Source organism: Garra rufa, chromosome 4 (assembly GCF_049309525.1).
Source record: "Garra rufa chromosome 4, GarRuf1.0, whole genome shotgun sequence".
Classification (NCBI taxonomy): Eukaryota; Metazoa; Chordata; class Actinopteri; order Cypriniformes; family Cyprinidae; genus Garra; species Garra rufa.
Genome location: NC_133364.1, coordinates 23,970,480 through 23,996,201, shown reverse-complemented (window position 1 = coordinate 23,996,201; position 25,722 = coordinate 23,970,480). Strand labels below are relative to the sequence as shown.

The following is a 25,722-nucleotide window of genomic DNA, read 5'->3' as shown; positions in this document are numbered from 1 at the left end:
TATGAACAATTTTGTACTTTTGATCGCTGTAGCGCCCCCATCAGGCCAATTGGGGTGTGCTTTGGTGACGTTGTAGGCAATGTGAGTACTACCATCCCTACAAGTCTCTATGACTTACGATTTGGTCTGGCCGATCAGTTTAGTGTGGAGATTGCTGATCCTTGGCAGCTCTAACAATTACAATATGCGGCGAAGACTGACACGGAAGAGAAGAAATTGTTAAATAAAGTCGTTATTTAGTTTACTTTCTGCACAAAATGATTTTCGGAGCTTCATAAAATTTAAGTTGATGGCTATTTTAATGATGTCCTTACTACCTTTCTGGGCCTTGAACGTATCAGTTGCTGTCTGTGCAGATTCAGAAAGCTCTTGGATTTCATCAAGAATATCTTAATTTGTGTTCCGAAGATAAACAAAGGTCTTACAGGTTTGGATCGACATGAGGGTGAGCAATTGATGACATTGATTAATTTTTGGGTGAACTATCCATTTAATGCAGTTTATAGCATATTTTAAAAAGCAAAATGATGTTAAAGGCCCCGATATACTTCAAGTAAAATCAAAGAATGAACTGATGTGATGTCATTTTGAACAAAATCTTGCCAAAACGAAGTTCGTTTGGGAGTTCATACCCTGATATACTTCAAGCGAAACGGAAGAACGAACTGATGTGACTGAAGTTCGTTTTGGGAGTTCAGGCCTTGATATACTTCAAGCGAAAATGAACTGATGTGATGTAATTTCGACCAAAATCTGGCCAAAACAAAGTTTTGTATATATACTTCAGAGAAAAACAAAGAACAAACTGATGTGACGTCATTTCGAACAAAATACGGCTAAAACAAAGTTCATTTTGCATTAGTTTTGGGGAGTTCAGGCCCATTATACTTCAAGCAAAATCGATAAACAAACTGACATGATGTAATTTCGAAATTACGAAAAACGAAGTTTGCTTTGTGTTCGTTTTGTGAGTTCAGGCCCCAATATACTTAAAGCGAAATCTAGGAACGAACTGATGTGACGTCATTAACAAAATTCGGCCAAAAATAAATTTCGTTTTGGGAGTTCATGACCCGATATACTCTGAACAAACTTAAAATATGTCATTTTGAACAAAATCTGGCCAAAACGAAGTTTGTTTTTTGCTCATTTAGGAAGTTTAGGCCTCAATATACTTCAAGCGAAATTGAAGAACAAACTGATGTGATGTCATTTTGAACAAAATCCGGCTAAAACAAAGTTTGTTTTGGGAGTTCAGGCCCAAGATACTTCATGCGAAATCGAAAAACAAGCTGACATGACGTAATTTCGAACAAAATCTGGCAAAACCGAAATCTGCTTTGTGTTCATTTTGGGAGGTCAGGCCCCAATATACTTCAAGCGAAATTTAAGAACAAACTGATGTGATGTCATTTCTAACAAAATCCGGCCAAAAATAATTTTGTTTTGTGCTTGTTTTGGGAGTTCATGACCCGATATACTCCAGTTGAAAACGAAGAACGAACTGATATGACATAATTTTGAACAAAATCTGGCCAAAATGAAGTTTGTTTTGTAATCGTTTAGGAAGTTTAGGCCTTGAACAAAGTTATTTTTGTGTTTGTTTTGTGTTCGTATGGCACCAATAGACAGGCAAAATCTAACAACAAACTGATGTGACGTCATTTCGGCTAAAGCGAAGTTCGTTTTGGGTTCATTTTGGGAGTTCAGGCCCCGAAATACAGTCGAAAGCAAAGAACGAACTGATGTCACGTCATTTCGAACAAAATAAGGCTAAAACAAAGTTCATTTTGTGTTTGTTTTGGGAGTTCAGGCCCTGATATACTTCAGTCGAAAACAAAGAATTTATGTAATGTCATTTTGAACAAAATCCGGCTAAAACAACGTTTGTTTTGGGAGTTCAGGCCCCAATATACTTCAAGCGAAATCGGAAATCAAGCTGACATTGCGTAATTTCGAACGAAATCTGAAATTTGCTTTGTCTTCATTTTGGTAGGTTAGGCCCCGATATACTTCAAGCAAAAACGAAGAACATACTGATGTGATGTCATTTCAACTAAAATCTGGCCAAAACAAAGTTTTGTATATATACTTCAGATGAAAACCCAGATCGTTTAGGCCCCGATATACTTCATTCAGAAACGAAGAACAAACTAATGTCATGCCATTTTGAACAAAATACAGCTAAAACGAAGTTCATTTTATCTTTGTTTTAGGAGTTCAGGCCCTGATATACTTCAGTCGAAAACAAAGAATTAACAGATTTGTTGTCATTTTGAACAAAATCTGGCTAAAACAAAGTTCTTTTTATCTTTGTTTTGGGAGTTCAGGCCCTGATATACTTCAGTCGAAAACAAAGAATTAACAGATTTGTTGTCATTTTGAACAAAATCCGGCTAAAACAAAGTTCTTTTGGGGAGTTCAGGCCCAATATACTTCAAGCGAAATCGAAAAACAAGCTGACATGACGTAATTTCGAACAAAATCTGGCAAAATTAGCTTTGTGTTCATTTTGGGAGGTTAGGCCCCAATATACTTCAAGTGAAATCTAAAAACAAACTGATGTCACATAATTTCTGACAAAATCCGGCCAAAATGAATTTCGTTTTGTGTTTGTTTTGGGAGTTCATGACCCGATGTACAAACTGATATGGCATAATTTCAGACAAAATCTGTCCACAACAAAGTTTGTTTTGTGCTTGTTTAGGAAATTTAGGCCTTGATATACTTCAAGCGAAATCGAACAACAAACTGATGTGACGTGATTTTGAACAAAATCTGGCCAAAACAAAGTTCTTTTTGTGGTTGTTTTGTGTTCATATGGTCCGAACTGATGTCACGTCATTTCTAACAAAATCCAGCCAAAATGAATTTCGTTTTGTGTTTGTTTTGGAATTCATGACCCGATATACTCCAGTTGAAACTGAAGAATGAACTGATATGACGTCATTTTAAACAAAATCTGGCCAAAACTAAGTTTGTTTTGTGCTCGTTTAGGGATTTTGTTGAAGTGCTCGATATACTTCAACAAAATCGAACAACAAACTGATGTGACGTGATTTTGAACAAAATCTGGCCAAAATAAAGTTGGTTTTCTGTTCGTTAATTTTGTGTTAGTTTTGGGAGTTGCTCATGTATTTCAAACTTCGTTTTAGCCCTAAACGAAAAACGGAAAGTATATCTGAGTACATCTGGGCCTTAATACTCTTTACTGACATTGAAACTAAAGAAGGCTAATCTGTGATCATGATACACCAGCAACAGATAAACAACAGTAATCCCATGCCAACCTTTTACTGGAGCAGTTCGGTTAAAGCTTAAAGAATTGCAGATTTTCACAGAACTGGTTGATGCTAGCAAACAGCAATGTTGGTTAGCAACAGTGGGCTTTCAATCATCCATTTAGGATGAGAAATGTGGTCAGCATGGGCACGCAGTCTTAGCCAAGATTAGCTAATAGTCGCTAAGCGAAGCGGCAAGCTAGAGCCAGTTTTCCTACGGCTGCGCTAATGACATTAACTCCAGATACACAAGCTAATCAATCCACTAAAGACTTTGGCCAAGCCATCAACCACAATTAAGAGACGACAAACTCCATCCAGTGTGTGCTGATGCATTTTTTAAATATCATAATTAGTTTGAGCCATACGTTTTGAAAGTGACTTTGAGGCGAAATTAGCAGGCCCCGATGTGCTCATCAGCACGGCGCGGAGATCAAGTCAGAGAGGATTAAAGCTTGCGTGTTAATGGAGCACGGGTATTTTTAACCACTAAGTGCTAATCTCTAATGCTGGATTTCTGATACGTGACTAGCTGAGGACTGATTCATGCTGCATGTTTGAGTTCAAGGCCATTATAACTAGCTGAACAAAGCTCATATGCGGTTTTATTAGTTTTCGATTGACAAAAGTGCACGTGTGGAGGACAGTTCACACACACAGTACTCTACATAACGTTCACAGGTTTTATAAATGGCTAGTCCTTGAGTTTCAAGTGCAGTGTAGAGTGTGTGTATATGTAGCTGTGCTTGCTGTGGTTAAGTAAGCACCATTATTATGATTGGTTTGTACTTAGGGTTAGTGATTTGAATAAACCTATAACCTTGAAAGGAAAATGGAGAATGTCCGTGCAGTGAAATTCATTGAAAGCCAATGTTACTGTTGATTGCAAGCATCATAAATAGTACATATCGATTAATAAATGTTATTCAAAAAATATGCAAAGCACCAGTATGTTCACTATTATCAAAAGTGTGGGGTTAGATCATTTTTTTTTTTATGTTTTGAAAGAGGCATCTTATGCTCACCAAGGCTGCATTTTAAATAAAAATACAGTAAAACAGTAACATTGTTGCAATTTACAATTTCTGTTGTGTATTTAACAATATTTTAGAATGTAATTTATTCCTGTGATGCAAAGCTGGATTTTCAGCATCATTACTCTAGTTTTCAGTGTCACATGATCCTTCAGAGATTATTTTAATATGCTGATTCGCTGCTTAAGAAATGTTTCTTATTAATATCAATGTTAAAAACGGTGCTGCTTAATATTTTTTTGGGAACTATGACACATTTGTTTTTCAGAATCAGAATCAGAATCAGAATCAGAATCAGAATGAGCTTTATTGCCAGGTATGTTTGCACATACTAGGAATTTGTTTTTGTGACAGAGCTCCACAGTGCTACAGAAAGACAGTGACAAGACGATACATATTATAAAAAGAACAATATAGAGGTATACAAGACAGACAATGTGCAAAAATAGCAAAGACATTTGAATGGAGTAAGTATGTGCTTTAAATAAATAACGGAAAAAAGAATAAAGAATGTATAGTGTTGTATGTTCCACGATCAAGTGTTCATGAGATGGATTGCCTGAGGAAAGAAACTGTTTCGGTGTCTGGTCGTTCTAGTGCTCAGTGCTCTGTAGCGCCGACCGGATGGTAACAGTTCAAAAAGTGAGTGTGCTGGATGTGAGGGGTCCAGAGTAATTTTGGCAGCCCTTTTTCGTACTCTGGATAAGTACAGATCTTGAAGGGTAGGGAGGGTTGTACCAATGATTCGCTCAGCAGTCCGGACTATCCGACGTAGTCTTCTGAGATCAGAATTTGTAGCTGAGCTGAACCAGATGGTAATTGAAGTGCAGAGGACGGATTCAATGATGGCAGAGTAAAACTGTTTCAGCAGTTCCTGTGGCAGGTTGAGTTTCCTCAGCTGGCGGAGGAAGTACAGCCTCTGCTGGGCCTTTTTCACAATGGAGTCTATGTGAATGTCCCACTTCAGGTCCTGAGAGATGGTATTTCCAAGGAACCTGAATGACTCCACTGTGTTTACAGTGCTGTTCATGATGGTGAGTGGGGGGAGAGCAGGGGGGGTTTTCCTGAAGTCTATGATCATCTCCACAGTTTTGAGCGTGTTGAGCTCCAGGTTGTTATGACTGCACCAGACAGCCAGCTCTTTTACCTCCTGTCTGTAAGCAGACTCGTCACCGTCCTGAATGAGGCCGATAAGTGTGGTGTCGTCTGCAAACTTCAGGAGCTTGACAGAGGGGTCTTTGGAGGTACAGTCATTAGTATACAGGGAGAAGAGCAGTGGGGAGAGGACACAACCCTGAGGGGCGCCAGTGCTGATAGTCCGGGTGCTGGATGAGAATTTTCCCAGCCTCACTAGCTGCTGCCTGTCTGTCAGGAAGCTGTTGATCCACTGACAGACTGATGTGGGCACAGAGAGCTGAGTTAGTTTGGGCAGGAGGAGGTTTGGGATGATAGTGTTGAAGGCTGAACTGAAGTCCACAAACAGGATCCTCGCGTAAGTCCCTGATTTGTCCAGATGCTGCAGTATGAAATGTAGACTCATGTTCACTGCATCATCTACAGACCTGTTTGCACGATAAGCAAACTGCAGGGGGTCCAGTAAGGGTCCGGTGATGTCCTTCAGATAAGCCAGAACCAGTTTCTCAAACGACTTCATGACGACAGATGTTAGCGCCACAGGTCTGTAGTCGTTAAGTCCTGTTATTTTGGGTTTCTTTGGAATGGGGATGATTTCAGAACGTTTGAGAGAGGCGGGGACTTCACACAACTCCAAAGACCTATTGAAGATCTGTGAGAAAATGGGTGCCAGCTGATCTGCACAGGTTTTCAGACAGGCTGGTGTGACACCGTCAGGGCCTGGTGCCTTTCTTCTTTTGTTCTTTTTGAAGACCTTGCGTACCTCATCTTCACTGATTTGAATGGGAGTTGCAGGAGTGGGGGAGAGGGGTGATGTTGGAGGTGTAAATGGTGTCTTTTCAAACCGACAATAGAACTCGTTCAGATCGTCTGCCAGTTGCTGATTCTGCAAAGTGCTGGGGGATGATGTCTTGTAATTGGTGATTTGTTTTAGACCTTTCCACACTGATGAAGAGTCACTGGAATGAAATTGGTTCCTTATCTTTTCGGAATAATTTCTCTTTGCCACTTTGATCTCCTTTTCCAGTGTGTATTTGGCCTCTTTATACAAGACTTTGTCCCCTTTCCTGTAAGCATCATCTTTGACATGACGAAGCTGTCTGAGTTTTGCAGTGAACCATGGTTTGTCGTTGTTGTAAGTTAAGCGAGTCCTGGTAGGAATGCATAAATCCTCACAGAAACTGATATATGAAGTAACAGTCTCTGTAAGCTCGTCCAGATCAGTAGCAGCAGCTTCAAAAACACTCCAATCAGTACATTCGAAACAGGCTTGTAAAGCCCGCTCTGTTTCGTTGGTCCATCTCTTTACAGACTTTACTACAGGTTTAGCAGATTTAAGTTTTTGCCTGTAGGTTGGTATAAGATGAACCAGGCAGTGATCAGAAAGTCCCAAAGCTGCCCGTGAGACAGAGTGATATGCATTCCTTATTGTGGTGTAACAGTGGTCCAATATATTTCTATCTCTGGTCGGACATGTGATGTGCTGTCTGTATTTTGGCAGTTCACGGGAGAGATTTGCTCTATTAAAATCCCCAAGAATGATTAAAACAGAGTCCGGGTGTTGTTGTTCCGTCTCTGTGATGTGATCGGCGAGTTTCTGTAACGCCAGGCTCACGTGCACTTGCGGTGGAATGTACACACTCACGAGAATGAACGAGCAAAACTCTCGCGGCGAATAGAACGGCTTACAGTTTATGAAAAGCGCTTCAACATCAGAACAGCATATTTTCTTTAACACTGTTACATCTGTACACCACCTCTCATTGATGTAAAAGCACGTCCCGCCGCCGCGCGATTTCCCCGTCGATTCTGCGTCGCGGTCTCCTCTGAACAGCTGATATCCCGGGAGATGAATCGCGCTGTCCGGTATAGCCGCGTTCAGCCAGGTTTCCGTGAAACACAGAGCAGCAGAGTGTGAGAAGTCCTTATTTGTCCGGGAGAGCAGAAGGAGTTCGTCCGTTTTGTTTGGTAGAGACCGGAGATTTGCCAAATGTATGCCTGGCAGTGTCATCCTGAATCCACGCTGACGAAGCTTCACGAGCGCGCCGGCGCGCTTCCCCCGCGTCCTGCGCGTCCTGCGCGTCCTGAAGCCTTTGGTAAGCGCCGCCGCTCCGCCAACTATGATGTTGAGCAAAACGTCCGAATAATCAAAAACCGGTAGGAGATTTTGTGGTATGTTCTGCCTAATGTTTAGCAGTTCATCCCTTGTAAAACTGATCGTGTTTGCAAAACAAAAAACAGGAAAAACGAACAAAAACACAAAAACAACTGGAGAGCTAAGCACAGAGGCTGCCATTCGCGGCGCCATCTTGTCTGAGGTCATTCTCAGGGTTTTTCGGGATTCTTTGATAGAAAGGTCAAAAGAACATTATTTATTTGTAATACATTTTTTGTAACAATGTCAAAGTCTTTGTCACTTTTAATTTTTTTTTTTATCCCTGCTTAATACGTTTAAAAAATGTCTTACTGAGGCAAAACTAGGCATACAAATTACAATTTAAAATAAATAAATCAAACAAACAAATAAATAATATATAAATATATACTTCTATTAAAACATCAATATTCAGTTAAATAATATTTCCATGCTTTTACTGTATCTATATATTGACATATTTCATGATTGACCTTTTTAATGCATTTTATGATTACTTTAATCATTAATCTTGTGTTTTAACACATCTCTGCTTAATACACGGTAAGTAATAATTAAAAACAAATTACATTACCATTCAATTAAATCTACCCTCAGTAAGATTTATTTATTTATTTATTATTATTATTTTTACATTTAAAAAATAAATTAATACTTACCGTGTATTAAGCAGGGATGTGTTAAATCTTAAGATTTATATTAGTATATATTTATATATTCATTTATTTATTTAAATTGCTATTTATTTGTTTGCTTAAAAACATTTTTAGGCAAACAAATAAATCACAAATTTAAAATAAATATTTAATTATATACTTCTATAAATTATTCAATATTCAATTAAAAATACAAAAAATATATATTAGTATATAATATTTATGTATTTATACATTGGCATATTTCATGATTGGCTTATTTAATCCATTTTATGATTATTTTATTTATGTATTATCTCATTTTATATGATTTTGATTTATTTTTTGATTATTTTTTAATCTTATGTTTTAACACTATAACACTGTATTAATTCTTTTTTATTTTATTATTATTATTAATATTATTTTACTTACTGAGGCCAAACTTTTGAATGGTAGTGTATGTAAATTTATTTCTAAGCAAACTAATAAATCACAATTAAAATAAATTATAATAAAATAAATATATACTATAAATATTTAAAATATTTTCAGCTTATTTATTTATTGACATATTTCATGGCTTATTTATTATATTGCATTTATGATTATGATTTTGATTATGATTTTGACAGATTTTTCATTACTTTATCTTCTGTTTTAATGCATCCCTGCTTAATACACGGTAAGTATTAACTTCTTTAATAAAATGTAAACAAAAATAAAATATGTCTTACTGAGGCCAATCTTCTGAATGGTAGTTTATGTTAAAATATTTTTAGGTAAATGAATGGATCACAGTAATAATAGTAAAAAAATAATAATACATAAATATTTAATATTTTCAAGTTATGTATCTATTTTTTGACATATTTCATGATTTCCTTATTTATTGCATTTTATGATTACTTTATTTATTAATCTTATTTCATATGATTTTTATAGATTTTGTTGTCGATGTGTGTGACTCAGTGTGTCCTGTTTTCTACCCACAATCTTTTTTTTTTTTATGGCAAGAAAATCTTTTGTGTTACTTTCCATTTCCTGATGTTTTTCCCAACATAGCATACTTTATTTCCTGTTGCTGCTAGTTAAATTCCAGTGTAATTTTGGTAAATAATGTGCATCACCGTGCACCGCTTCCACAGTTATACGCACCCATGCACACGATGAACAAAGGTGACACACTTTTCCTGGAGCTCATTTAATTTTTGCTGTTTGTGTCAGTATGAACCCACACCTACGTCTTTCTCTATTTATCTTTTGTGTTCTCACTCGCTTTCCCCACAGTATACGATAGTTAAACATAGTTAGTGCTGAAACAGGCACATCTGGGTCCCAAAGGGTCTCATCATTACTGTCGCTGATTTCTTTGTATCTCTTCATTGGTTTTCCAGGTAAGCACCCCACTGTCCAAATGGCAACTAGCGGTAGCAAACAACATCTGCTCCCTGCAGAGACTACATGAACCATGCAGAGGGTTTGATGGCATCAAACATTCACACTTCCCCTCGAGGGACAGCAGTCGATTTCTGAGAAATGGCTCTTCAGGATGAACCCACCAACCAGCCAATTATGGTGATTACAGATTCAGTGTTTGTGAGGTGAGAAACGTGACGCCTTTCATGCCATAATGTCTTTCATCTACCAGTTTCTGCACACATTTAAATGCCATTTGATTTTGCATTTTGTATACAGTCTATTGACAAATCTAAAACTAAAACTACTTCTTTACATAATTTATCATGTGAATAAGGACGATTAGACACTTATAAATGCAATTGTTCAAGTTAAACTCAATACGTGAAACACCTGGGCCGTGAACTAAGCTTATGTTTGAGTTTAATATGGAAAATGTGTTCGAAGACCCATTTTGCTCTTCTTTAAGACCTTGCGGAGTGGTTTAACGATGCTAATTTCTTTCCTGGTTTGACATTTTATCGTGAACAGCATATATAACTAGATAAAGTTTGTCTTGAAAAACTTTTTTAAGTTGGCTTGAAAAAGCCTGATCAGAAAGTGTAGCATGTTGTTAGCATCATTAACATGTTGCTAGCATGTTTATAGCATGATTAGCAAGGCACTAGCATGTTCCTAACATGATTAGCATGCTGCTAGTGTGCAGCTAGCATGATGTTAGCATGATTAGCAAGTTACTAGCATGATTAACATGTTATTAGCATGTTATTAACATTATTAGCAAGTTATTAGCATGTTAATAACATTATTAGCATGTTGCTGGCATGTTTAACAAGTTTATTAACATGTTACTAGCATGAACAACACGTTGCTAGCATGATTAGCATGTTGTTAGAATGTTAATAACGATTAACATGTTGATAACGTGTTGCTAGCATGTTGATAGCATGTTGTTAGCATCATTAACATGTTGCTAGCATGTTTATAGCATGATTAGCAAGGCACTAGCATGTTCTTAACATGATTAGCATGCTGCTAGTGTGCAGCTAGCATGATGTTAGCATGATTAGCAAGTTACTAGCATGATTAAAATGTTATTAGCATGTTATTAACATTATTAGCAAGTTACTAGCATGATTAACATGTTATTAGCATGTTATTAACATTATTAGCAAGTTATTAGCATGTTATTAACACTATTAGCATGTTGCTGGCATGTTTAACAAGTTATTAACATGTTACTAGCATGAACAACACGTTGCTACCATGATTATCAAGTTATTAACATGTTACTAGCCTGATTCGCATGTTTCTAGCATGATTAGCATGTTGTTAGAATGTTAATAATGATTAACATGTCGATAACGTGTTGCTAGCATGTTATTAACGTTATTAGCAAGTTATTAGCATGTTATTAACATTATTAGCATGTTGCTAGCATGTTTAACAAGTTATTAACATGTTGCTAGCATGTTTATCAAGTTATTAACATGTTACTAGCCTGATTCGCGTGTTTCTAGCATGATTAGCATGTTAGAATGTTGATAACGATTAACATGTCGATAACGTGTTGCTAGCATGTTGATAGCATGTTGTTAGCATCATTAATATGTTGCTAGCATGTTTCTAACATGATTAGCAAAGGCACTAGCATTTTTCTTACATAATTAGCATGTTGCTAGCCTGTTTCTAGCATGTTTCTAACATGATTAGCATGTTGCTGACGTGTAGCTAAAATGATGTTAGCCTTACTAAAATGATTAGCATGTTATTAGCATTATTAACTTTTCTAGCCTAATTAGCATGTTGTTAACGTGTTTCTAACATGATTAACATGTTGTTAGCATGTTACTAGGCTCATTAGCATGTTGCTAGCATGTTTCTAATGTGATTAGCATGTTGTTAGCATGTTTGTAACATTATTAACGTGTTGCTAACATGCTGATAGCATGTTTTCAGCATCATTAACATGTTGCTAGCATGTTTCTAGCAGGATTATCAAGTTATTAGCATGTTACTAGCCTGATTAGCATGTTGCTAAAATATTTCTAGCATGATTAGCATGTTTGTAACATGATTAACATGTCGATAACATGTTGCTGGCATGTTTCTAATATGATTAGCAAGGCACTAGCATGTTTTTAACATAATTAACGTTTCTAGCCTAATTACCATGTTGTTAGCATGTTACTAGCATGATTAGCATGTCGTTAGCATGTTTCTAACATGATAGCCTGTTACTAGCATGTTGCTAGCATGATTATAATGTCTAGCATAATGGTAGCATAAGTAGCCTGTTGTTAGCATGATTAACAAGTTACTAGCATGTTTTAGCATGATTAGCATGTTGTTAACATGTTTCTAGCCTGATTAGCATGTCACTAACATAACTGTAGTTGCTAGGCCTGGATAGATAAATAGATAGCATGTTCCTAGTATGTTTGTAGCATGATTAGCAAGTTATTAGCATGTTACTAGCATGATTAGGATGTTGTTAGCATGTTTCTAGCATGATTAACATGTCAATAATGTGTTGTTAGCATGCTGATAGCATGTTGTTAGCATTATTAACATTTTGCTAGCATTTTTCTTACATGATTAGCAAGGCACTAGCATGTTTCTAACATGATTAACATGTTGCTGGTGTGTAGCTAACATGATGTTAGCCTTACTAGCATGATTAGCAAGGCACTAGCATGTTTCTAACATGATTAACATGTTGCTGGTGTGTAGCTAACATGATGTTAGCCTTACTAGCATGATTAGCAAGGCACTAGCATGTTTCTAACATGATTAACATGTTGTTAGCATGTTTGTAACATAAACGTCAATAACGTGTTGCTAGCATGCTGATAGCATGTTGTTAGCATTATTAACATTTTGCTAGCATTTTTCTAACATGATTAGCAAGGCACTAGCATGTTTCTAACATAATTAGCATGTTTGCTGGCATGTAGCTAACATGATGTTAGCCTTACTAGCATGATTAACAAGTTACTAGCATCATTAACATGTATCTAGCCTAATTAGCATGTTGTTGGCATTTTACTAGCATGATTAGCATGTCGTTAGCATGTTTCTAACATGATTAGCCTGCTAGTAGCATGTTACTAGCATGATTATAATGTCTAGCATAATGGTAGCATAAGTAGCCTGTTGTTAGCATGATTAGCAAGTTACTAGCATGTTTTTAGCATGATAAGGATGTTGTTAACATGTTTTTAGCCTGATTAGCATGTCACTAACATGATTGTAGTTGCTAGGCCTGGATAGATAGATAGATAGATAGATAGATAGATAGATAGATAGATAGATAGATAGATAGATATAGATATAGATAGATAGATAGATAGATAGATAGATAGATAGATATATAGATAGATAGATAGATAGATAGATAGATAGATAGATAGATGGATGGATGAATTTAAATTAGTTTAAATTGATTAGAAATAGTACATAGAAGGAAAGTTTGATTGAGTCTCAAAGGATTCTGGGAGTTTTGACAGTTGGAGTTTAAATAGTGTTGGCTCATTTGAACATTCCTTCAATGTAAATCTGTAGGACTTTTCCCAGTTTTAATCGCCATTTTTAGGAAAACCGTAAGTCCGATCAGTTAGAAAAGATATAGCAACTGGAGTCAGATCAGTCTGAAGATCTGGACTGAGTTTGGAGTTTGTAGAGTTAAAGCTTAAAAGCTTTAAAGCCCATAACAGATCTATACAGGTGGAGCTGGGGATGTGGAGGGTTTCAGGCAAATGTAAGGCAGCAAGCTCACTGGCTGCATATGCAATGTGAACCAATCAGCTTGTGCCAAGTAGTTTAATGCTGTGAATATTATCAGATTGCTTTAGCCTTCGCCATCCTGAGTTTCATGACAGAACTTGGCATTTATTTGCTACTCTCTGGCTTAAAGCTAACAGATATGTACCAAAATCCACAAAACTCCAGTTTTGATTTCAAAGGGTTTTTAATATTAAAATGAGAGTCAAATATGCCACTCTAGGCGATTATTTCCTCCCTCTCTTTCAGTTTTCTGAGCTATCAGGCCATCATTGATGTCAGTCGCAGACTGTGTCTTGTGGTTTAGATCAAACAGATGTTCCCTGTCCTCAGTCAAGTCAGCTGCTCACACTTAACTCTAAAGAGGCACTTTTAATTATAGCATCCTCTCATTTATAGCTGCCAATCATGTTCTACACCACAGGCTTGTTATATGTTATGAAGATGAGGATTACAAACATAAATTATTGCATAGTAATGCAGCAAAAAATGGATTTTATTCACAAAAAGAGAGAGAGAAAAGGGTGTTTCTAGCATTTGAAAATAAATAACGAAACGTAAAAATAAAATAGTTGAAAATAAAATGAGATTGCATTAAATTCATTATTTTTAAATTATAAATTAGGTTGGGACATGGGTTTCTTCAACATGGGCTCATTGGACAACTTTTATTCCTTTTCAGCCAAAGTATGATTTACAGGTAGAGTTTTGATTAATAAAGCATTATTTACACACAGTTGCTTGTTTATATTAAAATCATAAAATTATGACTTCAAGACAATTTTAACAGAGGCAGACATTTTCACGAGCCTGGGTTGGTTTCCTTGCATGCTAAACAAAAACCAAAATGTTTTATTTAGAAGAAGAATTGAGCCTGGACTGCAGCTGCTCCTTCAAAAACAAATGTGCATGACACCCCTATTTTTTTTGCTCTTTTAACCTGTTCTTGGTGTTTTTTTGCTTGAGTGGGTGTAACAAATACTTGCTGTGTTTCATATAGTGTATCCAATTTTAGGATTTTAATGTAATCGCATATCACCTGCTGTCTTTCAGCACAAAAAATATGAGGAAAAAAGCAGCTCATTTTCTCACTCCCACTAGTGTGAGATTCGTCTGTCTCTCGGATATGATTCACACATGTGCTAAATAAAGATTAAATATTTTCAGGAAACTGTGAAATAACCATTACCTCTTTGTGTTGACATAATGCAGGAACCACTAGACAATTAAAAATGAGAGGAAAAAATAATGAGAGGAAAGTAAAGTAAAGAGTTCATGAGTCCAACTTATTTAGAATTTCAGTAATATTGTTTTTAATTAATGGTTTTTGTTTAGCATGCAAGAAAACTTTAATATATATTATTTTAAACATGACAAATTGATATTTTAATTGAGCCTTCACAAAGAGTTTGATTGACAGGGGGATCTGTCTAATCATCTGTCTAATCACTAATCATAACACCGAATCTGCCATTTTGTCCAACAAACCAAATAAAAGCAGAGTATAGATTAACTTTGATGGGCTTAACCTTGAAAAACTGTGTGTATTGATGTCTTGCAGTGGTTGAAATAAAATATGTTCTGATGTTCATTTATGTTCATTTTGTGCTTTAAGTAAATACAAAGACGATCAGTCGATGTGCCACTTGAAATGAGGTTCCACGACACATTAAGGAGCCAAACTTTGACAGCTGAGACCTTGTTTCCTACTAGAAGTAACTGTCAGTTTCCTCTTTGCTCTGTATTTTTAACTGTGTTACTACAACTGTGGAAAGGCGTCAATACACACAATGTTTCAAGTTTAAGTCCACTGAAGTTATGTAAGACATAATGGCGGATTCAGCGCTATGACTGGTCAGATCGACTGTCAATCAAGCTGTTTGTTAACAGTCAATTATAATGTAATTTAATTACAAAATAAATTTAACTGTAAACTGTTACAGTTACTGAGGACAAATTATTAAATTAGTTATGAAAATTTTAACAATTACAAAGGGGGTTACATACTTCTGAATTCTTCTTGTGCACTGTAAAAAACTATTTGCTGAGTCAAGTTAAAATAATTTGTTACCCAGCTTCCTTAAAATTTTGAGTTGAATCAACTTAGTACAACTTAACATTTCAAGTTGACTGAACTCAAAATTTTAAGGCAGTCGGGTAACAAATTACTCAACAAATAGTTTTTTACAGTGTGTTAAAAATTCTTGTTATAATTTTAAATCTGTATTTAAACTCAGAACCATCTCTTGCTGCTTTAAGTGTATGAAAATGATTAAAATGATTTGTTAAAAGGTTAGAAAACCAATCAAAAAGAAATCAAATGTAATCAGTTACATTACTTAAAGGAACACTACACTTTTTTTGGAAATAGGCTCATTCTCCAACTCCCCCCCCGAGTTAATAAGTTGAGTTTTACCTTTTTGAAATCCATTCAGCCGTTCTCCTGTTCTGGCGATATCACTTTTAGCATAGCTTAGCATAGATCATTGAATCCTATTAGACCAATAGCATCACGTTCAAAAATGACCAACGAGTATAAATTTTTGTCCTTTTTAGATCTTGACTCTTCTGTAATTATATTGTGTACTAATACCGGCGGAAAATGTAAAGCTGTGATTTTCTAGGCCAATAAGATTAGGAACTATACTCCCATTCCGGCGTAATAGTCAAGGAAGTTTGCTGCCGTAATATGGCCGAAGCAGGCGCAGTAATATCACGCAGTGCCTGAAGTTCGGTCACAATTTAAAAAAGCCAGTCACATTGGCAGTTACCTAGCTGGGAACTAATTACACCTATTACACCGGAATGGGAGTGTAGTTCCTAATCTTGGAACTACAACTATACTGTTGTATTTCTATCTTGAAGTTAATTACTAAAATAATGCATTATTTTAGTGATTAACTTAAAGATAGAAATACAACAGTATAGTTGTAGTTCCAAGATTAGGAACTGGGTCCAACATGTTTTGGACCCAGTCATAATCTTGTTAAATAATTGTGATTATGATTTTTTGCCATAATTGAGCAGCCCTACTCTTAAGTCCAATTCTGTGTCAGCTGAGCTACTTCGCAAGCTTGTTATGTCCAGAAAGTGAAACATATGGAGCTGTAATCATAACTGTGTACAAAAACGATTAGAAGTGCTCTCTGTTTTACCGCCTCTAGTGTTCATTTCTGTTGGAAACTGCAGTGGTACATACTTAATCTTCCGTATTTTGCATCTTGCGAAAAAGTTCCCACAGGTATGTTTTCATCATGAGATCAGGTAGTGTTTGTTAGTAAATGCAGAGAAGAGTAAAGCGTCTGTTGCTCTAGAATACAGCAGAATGTATGGAGAGAGTAGAGAGACAGATAGAAGAGTGGGCGTTTTATTGGAGGCCAAGAGTGAACTGAATGATTCAGTCATTGAGTATGAAGTACAGTCAGTTCTCCATTCACAAGCTGCCCTGTGCTGCCCTGCTTCCATTAGTGGAGCTCATAACCCTCTGTCGTTATGGTCACTATGTGTACATATGTCCATATGTTGCATAATTTTGTAATTGCTCTTAGGAGTGACCAAGCCATTCAGACTGATTTAAGCCTGACGTTTTGTTTTAGTTTTATTTGCAGTGTATTGTTTATCATTGAAATATTAACTTCTGGTCGATTCCATTAACACCTCCTTTGCTCTGTACTGTATTCACACTGCAGGTCTTCACAGTTGTGATTTTGTGGTTGGTAATTGTCAATGCAGTGCTGTCTGAATTTAACAGATTACAGTCTGGTGTGACCCACAAGGGCCACCAGCGCTGACTGTGCTCCTTCAAGGCGGTGAGAAGTAAACAGTGACAACATTAGTTTCTCATTACCCACATACATGCTGTTCTGAGGAGAGTTTCACCCGATCAATGAGCCATTAGAAGCCAAATGGGCTTTTTATCGCTAACTGCTAATCCTAGTTTGCACCTCATAAAGGCTGTTTAAACAATCCTATGATAAATCCATTCAGATCTCACCTGTATGAGAAACAACAACTTTTTTCGACGGCTTCTTAATGTCTTTATAGCTCTTTCAGATTTTCCTCAAAATCAATCAATCCTTTTTCCCCCAAGGGATCAAGCTCAAAAAGTCAATGTTCACCACATGTGAACCATCTAGAAACAAAGCTTCACCAGTACTTAGAATTATTCCAAACCTATATGATTTACTTACTTCCATAAAAACCAGATCAAAGTTTAAGCAAACTCTTTAAATCTTCCCATCTGCCTTGGCTTTCAAATTTTATTTGCACTTTCGAATTCATACTTGGCACCATAGGCGATTTCAGACCTATTTAGATTTCACCCCCTCCCTAAAAATCTGCAGTTAAGCTGCCGGCGTCCTTAAAAATCTGATTATGTAATCTTTTTTTTCCCACATTTGCTGAAAACAGCGGCTGCAGTAAGTTACTCGAGGTTATTCCCCTCTGAAAGTGCAACCGAATTCACCGCCATTACTAATAAACATACACTGACAAATGCCTTTTTAATTGGTTCATTAAAAAAATTGTCAGTTGAGCAAGACTTGAACTTGCAAATCACACTTTAGATATAATGATCTCAACCACTCATATTTCATGGGCTCAAGGATCAAGGGGAAAGCTACTTTATAAGTATAAAATCCTAGAAGACATGCAAGAACCAAATGCTTTTTTGCATCAATGACACCATGCTCATGTTAAATAGTTTATATTAATTTCATATCATATAATTCATATTATTAAAATTAGGTGTGTGTGTGTGTGTGTGTGTGTATGTATATATATATATATATATATATATATATATATATATATATGTGTTATTGTTTTTTAGATTATTAGATATTTCAACTTATGGAATGATATGAGAACTGGTATAGATTTTCAGCATATAACTAATTAAATGTTGGCTTTTTTGCACACAGACTTGACCGTTGACTTCTGTATTTTTTTATTGTATGAAAAAGAGCTTACTGGACATTCTGTTAAATGTATATGGAAGCCTGAATAAAATAGAAAAAACTTTTTATCTCACTTTTTTTTTTGCAATAGTGAGTTTACATCTTGCAGTTCTCAGAATCGTGAGATACAAACTCGCAATTGCGTGTAATAAATTCAGAATTTGGAATACATAAACAGGCAAGTCTGACTTTTTTCCTCAGAACTGAATGATATAATCATGCAGTTGCGAGTTATATAAAGAATTACAGGATATAAACATAAAACTTGGCTTTTTAGCATGCAAATATGTCAACATTATTGTTTTTTTTATTTTTATTTTTTTTCCTCTCTTTTGTGTTGCTTTTGGAAATTGTAGGGTTTGTTGTATTATGTTATAATATTTTGTTATGTTTTGATTAAATTGTTGTATTTGCATTGTATTTTTAGGTTGCCTGTTGTACATCTGGCCTAGGACTGCAGATGAAAATTAGCCTTTTGGCTAACTCTGGTATATTTTGACTTGTCATGTTAATATGCATTGTCCTTGTATAAAAAATACAAATAAAAAAAAAATCACAATTATGAGTTATGAAGTCAGAATTGCATAATATAACTTGCAGTTGTGCCATATAAAGTCAGAATTGTGAGATATAAACTTGTAATTGTGAGAAATAAAGTCAGAATTTGGAAGATATAAACAGGCAATTCTGACATTTTTTCTCAGAACTGTATGATTTAATCGCGCAGTTGCGAATTATAAAATCTGAATTATGAGATATAAACTTGCAATTATATAAAATCAGAATTATGGGATATAAACTCACAGTTATGAGTTATGAAGTCAGAACTGCGAGATATAATTGCTAGCTATAAAGTCAAAATTGTGAGATATAAACTTGCAATTCTGAGAAATATAGTCAGAATTGCGAGATATAAACTCGCAATTGTGAGAAATTAAGTCAGAATTACAGGAGTTGTGAGAAATAAAGTCAGAAATATGGGATATAAACTTGCAATTGTGAGATACAGTCAGAATTACGGGATATAAACTTGCAATTGCAAGATACAAAGCAATTGTGAGAAATAAAGTCAGAATTACAGGATATAAACTCACAGTTGCGAGAAATAAAGTCAGAATTACAGGATATAAACTCACAGTTGCGATAAATAAAGTCAGAATTACAGGATATAAACTCACAGTTGCGAGAAATAAAGTCAGAATTACAGGATATAAACTCACAGTTGCGAGAAATAAAGTCAGAATTACAGGATATAAACTCACAGTTGCGAGAAATAAAGTCAGAATTAAGGGGTATAAACTTGTAATTGTGAGATACAGTCAGAATTACGGGATATAAACTTGCAATTGCAAGATACAAAGCAATTGTGAGAAATAAAGTCAGAATTACGGGATATAAACTCACAGTTGCGAGAAATAAAGTCAGAATTACAGGATATAAACTCACAGTTGCGAGAAATAAAGTCAGAATTACAGGATATAAACTCACAGTTGCGAGAAATAAAGTCAGAATTAAGGGGTATAAACTTGTAATTGTGAGATACAGTCAGAATTACGGGATATAAACTTGCAATTGCAAGATACAAAGCAATTGTGAGAAATAAAGTCAGAATTACGGGATATAAACTCAGTTGCGAGAAATAAAGTCAGAATTACAGGATATAAACTCACAGTTGCGATAAATAAAGTCAGAATTACAGGATATAAACTCACAGTTGCGAGAAATAAAGTCAGAATTACAGGATATAAACTCACAGTTGCGAGAAATAAAGTCAGAATTACAGGATATAAACTCACAGTTGCGAGAAATAAAGTCAGAATTAAGGGGTATAAACTTGTAATTGTGAGATAAAGTCAGAATTACAGGATATAAACTCACAGTTGCGAGAAATAAAGTCAGAATTACAGGATATAAACTCACAGTTGCGAGAAATAAAGTCAGAATTACAGGATATAAACTCACAGTTGCGAGAAATAAAGTCAGAATTAAGGGGTATAAACTTGTAATTGTGAGATACAGTCAGAATTACGGGATATAAACTTGCAATTGCAAGATACAAAGCAATTGTGAGAAATAAAGTCAGAATTACGGGATATAAACTCACAGTTGCGAGAAATAAAGTCAGAATTACAGGATATAAACTCACAGTTGCGAGAAATAAAGTCAGAATTACAGGATATAAACTCACAGTTGCGAGAAATAAAGTCAGAATTAAGGGGTATAAACTTGTAATTGTGAGATACAGTCAGAATTACGGGATATAAACTTGCAATTGCAAGATACAAAGCAATTGTGAGAAATAAAGTCAGAATTACGGGATATAAACTCAGTTGCGAGAAATAAAGTCAGAATTACAGGATATAAACTCACAGTTGCGATAAATAAAGTCAGAATTACAGGATATAAACTCACAGTTGCGAGAAATAAAGTCAGAATTACAGGATATAAACTCACAGTTGCGAGAAATAAAGTCAGAATTACAGGATATAAACTCACAGTTGCGAGAAATAAAGTCAGAATTAAGGGGTATAAACTTGTAATTGTGAGATAAAGTCAGAATTACAGGATATAAACTCACAGTTGCGAGAAATAAAGTCAGAATTACAGGATATAAACTCACAGTTGCGAGAAATAAAGTCAGAATTACAGGATATAAACTCACAGTTGCGAGAAATAAAGTCAGAATTAAGGGGTATAAACTTGTAATTGTGAGATACAGTCAGAATTACGGGATATAAACTTGCAATTGCAAGATACAAAGCAATTGTGAGAAATAAAGTCAGAATTACGGGATATAAACTCAGTTGCGAGAAATAAAGTCAGAATTACAGGATATAAACTCACAGTTGCGATAAATAAAGTCAGAATTACAGGATATAAACTCACAGTTGCGAGAAATAAAGTCAGAATTACAGGATATAAACTCACAGTTGCGAGAAATAAAGTCAGAATTACAGGATATAAACTCACAGTTGCGAGAAATAAAGTCAGAATTAAGGGGTATAAACTTGTAATTGTGAGATAAAGTCAGAATTACAGGATATAAACTCACAGTTGCGAGAAATAAAGTCAGAATTACAGGATATAAACTCACAGTTGCGAGAAATAAAGTCAGAATTACAGGATATAAACTCACAGTTGCGAGAAATAAAGTCAGAATTAAGGGGTATAAACTTGTAATTGTGAGATACAGTCAGAATTACGGGATATAAACTTGCAATTGCAAGATACAAAGCAATTGTGAGAAATAAAGTCAGAATTACGGGATATAAACTCACAGTTGCGAGAAATAAAGTCAGAATTACAGGATATAAACTCACAGTTGCGAGAAATAAAGTCAGAATTACAGGATATAAACTCACAGTTGCGAGAAATAAAGTCAGAATTAAGGGGTATAAACTTGTAATTGTGAGATACAGTCAGAATTACGGGATATAAACTTGCAATTGCAAGATACAAAGCAATTGTGAGAAATAAAGTCAGAATTACGGGATATAAACTCAGTTGCGAGAAATAAAGTCAGAATTACAGGATATAAACTCACAGTTGCGATAAATAAAGTCAGAATTACAGGATATAAACTCACAGTTGCGAGAAATAAAGTCAGAATTACAGGATATAAACTCACAGTTGCGAGAAATAAAGTCAGAATTACAGGATATAAACTCACAGTTGCGAGAAATAAAGTCAGAATTAAGGGGTATAAACTTGTAATTGTGAGATAAAGTCAGAATTACAGGATATAAACTCACAGTTGCGAGAAATAAAGTCAGAATTACAGGATATAAACTCACAGTTGCGAGAAATAAAGTCAGAATTACAGGATATAAACTCACAGTTGCGAGAAATAAAGTCAGAATTAAGGGGTATAAACTTGTAATTGTGAGATACAGTCAGAATTACGGGATATAAACTTGCAATTGCAAGATACAAAGCAATTGTGAGAAATAAAGTCAGAATTACGGGATATAAACTCAGTTGCGAGAAATAAAGTCAGAATTACAGGATATAAACTCACAGTTGCGATAAATAAAGTCAGAATTACAGGATATAAACTCACAGTTGCGAGAAATAAAGTCAGAATTACAGGATATAAACTCACAGTTGCGAGAAATAAAGTCAGAATTACAGGATATAAACTCACAGTTGCGAGAAATAAAGTCAGAATTAAGGGGTATAAACTTGTAATTGTGAGATAAAGTCAGAATTACAGGATATAAACTCACAGTTGCGAGAAATAAAGTCAGAATTACAGGATATAAACTCACAGTTGCGAGAAATAAAGTCAGAATTACAGGATATAAACTCACAGTTGCGAGAAATAAAGTCAGAATTAAGGGGTATAAACTTGTAATTGTGAGATAAAGTCAGAATTACAGGATATAAACTCACAGTTGCGAGAAATAAAGTCAGAATTACAGGATATAAACTCACAGTTGCGAGAAATAAAGTCAGAATTACAGGATATAAACTCACAGTTGCGAGAAATAAAGTCAGAATTAAGGGGTATAAACTTGTAATTGTGAGATACAGTCAGAATTACGGGATATAAACTTGCAATTGCAAGATACAAAGCAATTGTGAGAAATAAAGTCAGAATTACGGGATATAAACTCAGTTGCGAGAAATAAAGTCAGAATTACAGGATATAAACTCACAGTTGCGATAAATAAAGTCAGAATTACAGGATATAAACTCACAGTTGCGAGAAATAAAGTCAGAATTACAGGATATAAACTCACAGTTGCGAGAAATAAAGTCAGAATTACAGGATATAAACTCACAGTTGCGAGAAATAAAGTCAGAATTAAGGGGTATAAACTTGTAATTGTGAGATAAAGTCAGAATTACAGGATATAAACTTGCAGTTGCGAGTTATAAAGTCAGAACTATGAGATATAATCTTGCAATTGCGAGAAAAAAGTCAGAATTAGGGGATATAAACTCGCAATTGTGAGAAATAAAGTCAGAATCACGGGATATATACTCGCAGTTGCGAGTTATAAAGAGAAATGCTCACAGTATAAACTCACAGTTGCGAGCTATAAAGTCAGAATTGCGAGATATAAACTTGAAATTGCAAGATACAAAGTTCGAATTATGGAATATAAACTTGCAATTGTGAGAAATAAATAAGAATTATGGGATATTAACTCGCTATTGTAAGATATAAAGTCAGAATTGCAGGATATAAACTTGCAATTGTGGGAAATAAAGTCAGAATAGTTTACATCTCACAATTCTGACTTTTTCTCAAGATTGCATAATACAACCTTGCAGACTTTTTTATCAGAACTGTGAGATATAAACATGCTATTACGCATAATGAAGTCAGAATTGTGAGATACAAACAGGCAATTCTGCCAGGTTTTTTGTACAATTGTGTGACAAACTCACAGTTGTGAGTTATAAAGTCAGAATTGTGAGATATAAACTTGCAAATGCGATAAGTTCAGTTAAAATAAGTTAAAATAGTTTGTCTCACAATTCTGATTTGTTTTATTGCAATTTGCAAGGTTAATCTCGCAATTCTGACTTTTTTTCTTGCAATTGCCAGTTTTATTCTCGCACTTCTGACTATTGACTTTTTTTTTTATCATGACAGGCTTCCATAAACATCTCCTGTTGTGTTTCACAGAAGGAAAAAATCATATGGCTTTGGAATGACATGAGGGTGAGTAAATGATGACAGAATTGTTCTCTATAAACAGCTACAGTAATACACAAGGTCGCAAGAACATCATGTGTCATTTTGCTCTGGCAGCTACACATTGGCCACCTATGACAGTAATTTGTCCACAACTGTGAGTTAGTTTCAAAACTCACCTGAAATCCCTGATGCCAGGCACAAAAATAGACAACCCCTGTCTTTCTCCTTTCGGTGAAAAAATGAAATGCTTACAGAGCGCTCGACATTTTGAAAAATTTGGCTGGATGTGTTTAGAACATATTCTCCTGTGGTGCATAGCAAAAACCAATCGACAGTGCACAGTCCACTAGACACATACACATTCAGAGAGGGTGGTCAGTCATTCCTGAAAATGCATCAAACTAAATGGAACCCTGGAGCTTTTAAACTTCTTGACGCTGCCAAGAATACAAATGAAACAGAACCAAAAGAAGTGAGTTAGAGAGACGTAAATATTAGCATACAGGGCAATATATGTTCTTACTGCTGACTCTACTCATGCAGTCCTTTGAAGCCAAAGCCTTCAGATGAAAGCAATGTGTGCAGATGCAGTTCACACATCTTGAGCTCTCTCATCTGCTCATTTCATAGATTCTACTCCTATTAAATACAAGCTTTTAGAGCACAACACAACCAAAACCAACTCTCCCAGGCCATTTAACAACATAAAATTACTACTAAAAGCATCTATCACAAATATTAAGGACACGTTCAGCATTGGTCAGCTGGGGAAGGATAAACTGACTAAGCCTATCTGCAGTTGTTTTCTTTCTTTACAGAAGGAGAAGACACGTCTAGTGCCCAAACTCATTTTCTCACCATGCTCATACAGTATGTTTAAAGGATAACAAAGTAGTGCGCATAATCTTGGGGTCTGATTTAAAAAATGTTTTTCTACAAGCATCACATTTGGGGGATGCACCAAAAAGACTGCTTAGTAGTATTCATAAGGATGGCAGTGTAAAATTCATTACAGTTAATGGCTATTAATGGAGTATTTAAATTAATGGCTGAAATCTTTGATAGAAACTAGGTTTGTTTTATTAAAAAATAACAACAACTAAACATTTAAATAATACTAATAAATTAAGTATATCTAAAACATATACAGTGATGCCCAAATGCATTATAATTAAACATCTGAGGTTCATACAGTGCCTTGCAGTGCCCTTCATTTTTTTTTTCACATTTTGTTTTGTTGCAGCATTATGTTAAACTGCTTTAAATTAGTTTTTCCCCACATCAATTTACACTCCACACACCATAATAATGACAAAGCAAAAACCAGATTTGCAAATGTTACAAATGTATTAAAAATAAAACACTGAAATAAGTACGTTGCATAAGTATTCATACTCTTAACTCAGTACATAGTTGAAGCACCTTTACAGCCTCAAGTCTTTTTGGGTATGATGTGACAAGCTTTGCACATCTGCATTTGGCAATTATCTGCCATTCTTTGCCTCTTCCTTTTCACCTCTCAAGCTCTGTCAGCTTGGATGGGGACTGGCAGACATTTTCTAGAGTCCTAGTTGTTCCAATCGTCTTCCATTATGGATAAAGGAGGCTACATGCTTCTGTGAACCTTCAATGCAGCAGATTTTTTTCTGAACTCTTCCCTAGATCATTGCCTT

General features: G+C 35.4%; 1 protein-coding gene across 1 annotated transcript in view; it reads right to left on the bottom strand.

The window, feature by feature from the left end:
* Nucleotides 1-25,722, bottom strand: part of lhfpl3 (LHFPL tetraspan subfamily member 3) — a 70,929-nt gene that overhangs the window by 42,730 nt on the left and 2,477 nt on the right. The gene's annotated exons all lie outside the window — the stretch shown is intronic.